Source organism: Esox lucius, chromosome 9 (genome assembly GCF_011004845.1).
Source record: "Esox lucius isolate fEsoLuc1 chromosome 9, fEsoLuc1.pri, whole genome shotgun sequence".
Taxonomy (NCBI): Eukaryota; Metazoa; Chordata; class Actinopteri; order Esociformes; family Esocidae; genus Esox; species Esox lucius.
The window spans coordinates 16,883,257-16,889,551 of record NC_047577.1 but is presented as its reverse complement, the minus strand read 5'-3'; the positions used below and the strand labels follow the sequence as shown (position 1 = coordinate 16,889,551).

General features: G+C 45.4%; 1 long non-coding RNA gene across 2 annotated transcripts in view; it reads left to right on the top strand.

The window, feature by feature from the left end:
* The first annotated feature begins 226 nt into the window (after positions 1 to 226).
* The window catches only part of LOC109616077, a 30,918-nt gene continuing 24,849 nt past the window's right edge, over positions 227 to 6,295 (top strand). For both annotated transcript variants that reach the window (XR_002197141.2, XR_004576203.1), the window contains exons 1-3: positions 227 to 562; positions 2,452 to 2,561; positions 3,758 to 3,837. This is a non-coding gene — a long non-coding RNA (uncharacterized LOC109616077). The remainder of the gene's footprint in view (positions 563 to 2,451; positions 2,562 to 3,757; positions 3,838 to 6,295) is intronic.

Genomic DNA, 6,295 nt, shown 5'->3' with positions numbered 1-6,295 from the left:
AAACTACATGTGAGCTCGAACAAATAAAACCCAGACCGGGTCTCATTTGAACGTAATCATAACATAACAGAGTTTCGGTCTTTCCCCAGAGAGGCTACGTTCTCTGTTGGGATTTAGAGCATTTTGCGAAACAACCCAGAGTCCCATCTACAACAACCACTGCAGTGTGTGGTTAGAGATGGACGAAGCGAGATAGGTTACCACCTACAGTAATTACCCGAAAGAACTGATTATTATCGGCAAAGCCGTATCACAAGGCTTTAAACCAACTCTCCGTGCTAGCCAGGTTCTCCCGCTTAATTGGCTGCCACGAATACGGGGGCGTGCACAAAGCTAGAGTATTGTCACCTGCTGACTGGACATCTGCTCCTGACCTCTCCGCTGCAGATTAATGACAGCTCAGTGGGGTTTTGATGGGACAAATGACAAGTCTGTACTTTTTACCTCCAAGTACGTTTCTACCTACTGGGGAAGTTGGCAAATTGGCTATAGCATTGCATTTCCGGCACAGCCCAATTATAGAAAACAGGGGCTCGGATGATGGATTTAGACCTGACAACAGGTGAGAAAAAAATCTATTATTAAAGAATGAGTGCTGCCGGGAAACTTATTGTGATCGTTTTTTTTTTGTGTTGGGATGTAAATAAACAAAAACATGAAATTATAAATCACACACCTCAGTCAATACCAAATATGGGCAGGGTAGCCTAGGTACAGAACATTGTTCCAGTAACAAAAGTTTGTAGGTTCTAATCCCCAAGCCGACAAAGTGATGCTGTAAATGGAAAGAAATGTATTTATATAGTCACATACATTCAGAACATCAGCTCAGTCTGAGTTAACCAATATTATGTACTGAAAGTGAGAATATATCACAGCAGACAGGAGTATCAGGGGAAGTGCTGTAGCCTAGCGGCTCAGACATGTTCTATTTATATTATGCCACTTGTGTCCTACACTCTGCAGGTTGCCAAGGCGACTACCGTGTCATTGTTTAATCAGAGAAAGACGGCTTACATCCAACAGCATCAAGTAATAGAAAGTTAGCTGGCTGGAGGTTTCTGCCTAGCGCTTCTACTATGTCCAATTGTTACCAAACTAAACATGCGTGAGAGGGTTAACTGGAATTACTAATGCATTTAAATATGGCATTACGGGTTAAATGGAGCGCTGTGGAAACAGTAAACAGTAGGATTAAATCTAGGCTCCAGATCTATTAGTGGAGTTAATGAGCTGGATCGAGTTGTTATGGCTTCCTAATACAGCAATGTTGTCGGAGAGAAATAAGAGACACACGGTTAGTGAAAACCACACCCCTTAACCTTCATTTACACTCGTGGTTTCGCTCTCACTTTGTTTGCACTATTTCGGAGGACGACTCTTTCAGGCGTCACAACTGAGGCCGCATGCACCCGAATCCGCCAACGGGGGAGTCGCTAGAGCGTAAAGTGGCTGGGCAACGCCGTCCGACAGTTCCTCACAGCAATCCCGGCAGGGGCGAGCCAGTTTACAGGACTCCCATGCCCTTTGCGGGACTCCGGGGTTATTTCTGCTGTGACTTGGATAAAAGGCTGATTCGCAGCGCCACGCCACAAACTCCCGCACCGTGTGTGTGCTATTATTGATCAGTGTCTCATCACCACTGAATAGACGACTGATCAGCCCAACATAGCTTCAGTCAGTCTCCGCCCACCATCAGCAAGTTTGTGTGTGTGTGTGTGTGTGTGTGTGTGTGTGGCTAGATTACCTTCCTTCCCATACACACAATGACAATTCGGCCTCAGCTCCTCATCAAAGCGTAACAGTTCCACACTGACCCCTTTCTACAGAGCACACAAAACACATTAACACTCCGCTGTGCTTGACCTGCGCCGGCCACACGCTTTAGTAATTGGATCCCGGCTGACCGCAAGGTCTCCTTCCATCCCCCGAAACCGCTCCGTAAGACCTGGTGTTACGCCCGTCCCTGCTGGCGCCCGTCGGCCCACCTCCCCACACATACGGCACAAACACACAGGCGCTTCCGCCGCCGCCGCTGTCTGCTTACAATGCTATCTCCTCTCATTAAGTCTGCATTGTGTCTTCACCGTAGCCAAGTGTATGGCCGCCAGATAGCCTATTATTCTCTGTTCCGTCTGTCAAACAAAACAGCCGCCGGCTTATCAAAATGAACATTTCCATAATATTGAACTTGCCCCCCCCCCCCCCCCACCCCCCACACCGAATACCCGAGCTCCATCTCGGCGCAGCCCTCAAAATTGCGGGATATTGGAGGTGATCCCGGCCAGGTTGCAGCCAGACAAACGCCTGCGTACACTTCAATAATGGTGTCATGGCATTTTGAACAGGACTCGGTTAAAGGACTTAATGGCTTTCTTAATATCGATGAGAGTGTCTCGTTGTGAAAAATAATAACTTGCCGTTTCACGGGGACGATTTGTATGCTTACAGGTGAGGTGAGAACCTGCTTGAGGATTTCTTTCTCAGTGAACTACAATGGGGTGAAGACGTCAGGGTGCTGAGCAGAGCTCGTGGTGGCCAGTGGTGTAACACTCTGTAAGGTCAGTCTTAGCAGGAAGTCGTGTTGGAAGGCCGGTAAAGGGGTTGGAGGGGGTCCTCTTTCCTATGGTCGGTGAGATGAAATCCCAATGCCCGAGGCCAATGAATAGGACATTAACATCTATATGGTAGCGCATTTTGGATGGAACATTTGACAGATTTCCTGACCCTCTGTGGTACCTAAAGATCCAATAGCAAAGAGCCAACTAGTGAGAATGTTGATAAAAAGAGTAACACCAATTATGTTGCTGAACAGAGCCATATTTAAAGCAGTGACAGTGTTGCGGGGCCGAGCAATCTTTTCAGCAGTGATAATGGTGCTGAATAGAGCCATCTTTACAGAAGGGATAATGTTGCTGAGCACAACCATCTTTACAGCAGTGATAATGTTGCTGAGGAGAGCCATCTTTACAGCAGTGACAATGTTTCTATGCAGAGTAATCCTTTCAGCAGTGATAATGTTGCTGAGCAGAGCCATCCGTAAAGCAGTAATAATGTTGCTTAACAAAGCTATCATTACAGTAGTGATAATGGTGGTGTGCAGAGTAATCCTTTCAGCAGTGATAATGTTGCTGAGCAGAGTCATATTTACTGCAGTGACAGCATCAACCTATAGCAATCGTTATTCTGGTAAGATTCTGGAAAGCCAGAAAGCAGGAAAGAAGGAATGGAAGAGGAGAGTAGACAGACTTCCGTTTTGGCGTGTCATGAAGGATGACTTCACGGGGTGTGCGTCGTGTGTTTGTGTGTCTCTCTCATTCTCAGAGGACAAGCCATTCACAGCATGGAGGTCCCTTACACTAGCAATCTCAACCAGGCCTCCATCTGTCTCAGGGTGTAGCTCATGCTATGATGCTAATAGATTTAATTTAGCCTCGCCAGTTACTAAAGCCCCTCTGGTTCACTTTGGTTGTTGGCTTTGACTGAGACAGGATGAAGGGACAAGAGACATGAAAGAGAGAGACCCGCGAGCACACACGCACACACAAACACACGCACACACAAACACACGCACTGTGTACACGGATCACAGCAAAGGTCATCTCCTTAAGTATTCACAGCCATTTCCGCTGTTGATGGGGTGATTATGTGATTATGCACGATTGTTTGTTGCCAAAGTCATTGAATGTTATAGAGCACATTTGCATATTCATGGCTGTTTATTGCCATTTAAAAGGTTATCTCATATATCTTACAGAAAATATTTGCATTGGAGAGGTGTGTGTGGGACGGTCAGCCCAGGTTTGGTCTCAACGACAGACTGTCCGTTCCTTGGAGGTCAGTGCAGATGCTGATGTTGCTGCACAGTGTGTCAGTCTAAATATGGTGTACAATAAGCATCACAAATTGCACGCTATTCCCTGCATTAGGGAACCCCAACTCCAATCCTGGAGGGCTGAGACACAGCTTGATTTCATCCTCTCCTACTACTCAGAGGCTGATTCATTATAGTCCACTACTTTAGACTAGGGCCCTACTCCTTGTATCGTACACTACTTTAGACTAGGGCCCTACTCCTTGTATAGTACACTACTTTAGACTAGGGCCCTACTCCTTGTATAGTACACTATTTTAGACTAGGGCCCTACTCCTTGTATAGTACACTATTTTAGACTAGGGCCCTACTCCTTGTATAGTACACTACTTTAGATCAGGGCCCTACTCCTTGTATAGTACACTACTTTAGACTAGGGCCCTACTCCTTGTATCGTACACTACTTTAGACTAGGGCCCTACTCCTTGTATCGTACACTACTTTAGACTAGGGCCCTACTCCTTGTATAGTACACTACTTTAGACTAGGGCCCTACTCCTTGCATAGTCCACTACTTTAGACTAGGGCCCTACTCCTTGTATAGTCCACTACTTTAGACTAGGGCCCTACTCCTTGTATAGTACACTACTTTAGATCAGGGCCCTACTCCTTGTATAGTACACTACTTTAGACTAGGGCCCTACTCCTTGTATAGTACACTATTTTAGACTAGGGCCCTACTCCTTGTATAGTACACTACTTTAGATCAGGGCCCTACTCCTTGTATAGTACACTACTTTAGACTAGGGCCCTACTCCTTGTATAGTACACTACTTTAGACCAGGGCCCTACTCCTTGTATAGTACACTACTTTAGACTAGGGCCCTACTCCTTGTATAGTACACTACTTTAGATCAGGGCCCATTCCTTGTATAGTCCAATACTTTAGACTAGGGCCCTACTCCTTGTATAGTACACTACTTTAGACTAGGGCCCTACTCCTTGTATAGTACACTACTTAAGACTAGGGCACTACTCCTTGTATAGTACACTACTTTAGACTAGGGCCCTACTCCTTGTATAGTACACTACTTTAGACTAGGGCCCTACTCCTTGTATAGTACACTACTTTAGACTAGGGCCCTACTCCTTGTATAGTACACTACTTTAGACCAGGGCCCATTCTTTGTATAGTCCACTACTTTAGATCAGGGCCCATTCCTTGTACAGTCCACTACTTCAGACCAGATGTAATAACCCTTATTTCAGGAAATGTTCAACACTAACAACAGTCTGATTATGATGAGAGCTGTTAGAGGGAGTGTGTGTATTTGTGTGTGCTAAGTGAGGGAATGAAAGAGCAAGTTATGACGTTCTGGACCAATGGGACGCAGCCTTGTATCTGGCCTATCAGAGTGAGTCTTCCAGGGTGTCCTCCCCAAGTGCCCAAGGGAAATCTGGACCCATTTTCTGCTAAGCTGGCCTTTTCCTGCCTGACTAAATTAGATCCTCTGGGTCCTCTGGATAGTATTGCACACCCAGAATGGGTTAGTGGACCTAACTGGGAAAACCATTTGTTCTATCATGGCCATGCCATTGACGTCATGTAATCACCACTCCAATCGGGTCATCAGCCAATTCAATCGGCTGAAATGGACTACTTCAACATGGAGACGGCCTTAATGGCACTGCCCGCGCAGACACAGATGGTGTAATGGCACAAATACACAGATGAGATCTCCTTTCCCTCCCTAATGGGATGACACCACAGAGGGGAAAAACAGGCCTGAGGATGGAGAGTACAGCATACAAATAAAAGCACTAAACACAAGTGAGGTACTCCTCTTCATTCTGTCTATTCTTCTTGTGCCTGTCTGTGTATATCGTCCCCTTTTTCTCACCAAGCAAACACCTGCCAATTTTCCCTGCTTATAACACCTCATCCAAGCCTTCAACCAATAACCAACAACTCAAGGCGTCTTTTTATCCTTCAAAGACAGTCTCTGCAGTTCTGTCCATTATTTTTTTTATTTTTTTTGGAGACGGGAGCTTTAATCAGGCGCCTAGAGACCACAGCACTGCCTTAACTGGATCAATAATCACCATAACGATCCTGATTAGCAACCCTAACGAGTTTGATTAAGTCTCTGTTTAAGTTAATTAGCTTGTTAGCACTCTTGTAATTACTTTCTGAACTCCCTGGGCTGTATGGCTGCATTTTGCAGGCAGCCTCATTCTGCCATTTATTGGTACTGATCTGATTGGTCAAAAGACCAATTAGTGAAAACAAGTTCCGAATTGTGCTGCCTGTCTAAATGCACCCTAAGAGCATAGCCTTGTAAGTGTCAATATTGTGAGTGTAGCTGTTTGTGAAACATTGAACGGTAGAAAAAAAGCCAACATATGTAAAAGAACATAACCCAGGTTTTTCGCTAAAAGACCTAACAAAAAAGGTACCCTCTAGTTTGATCCAAAATTAAG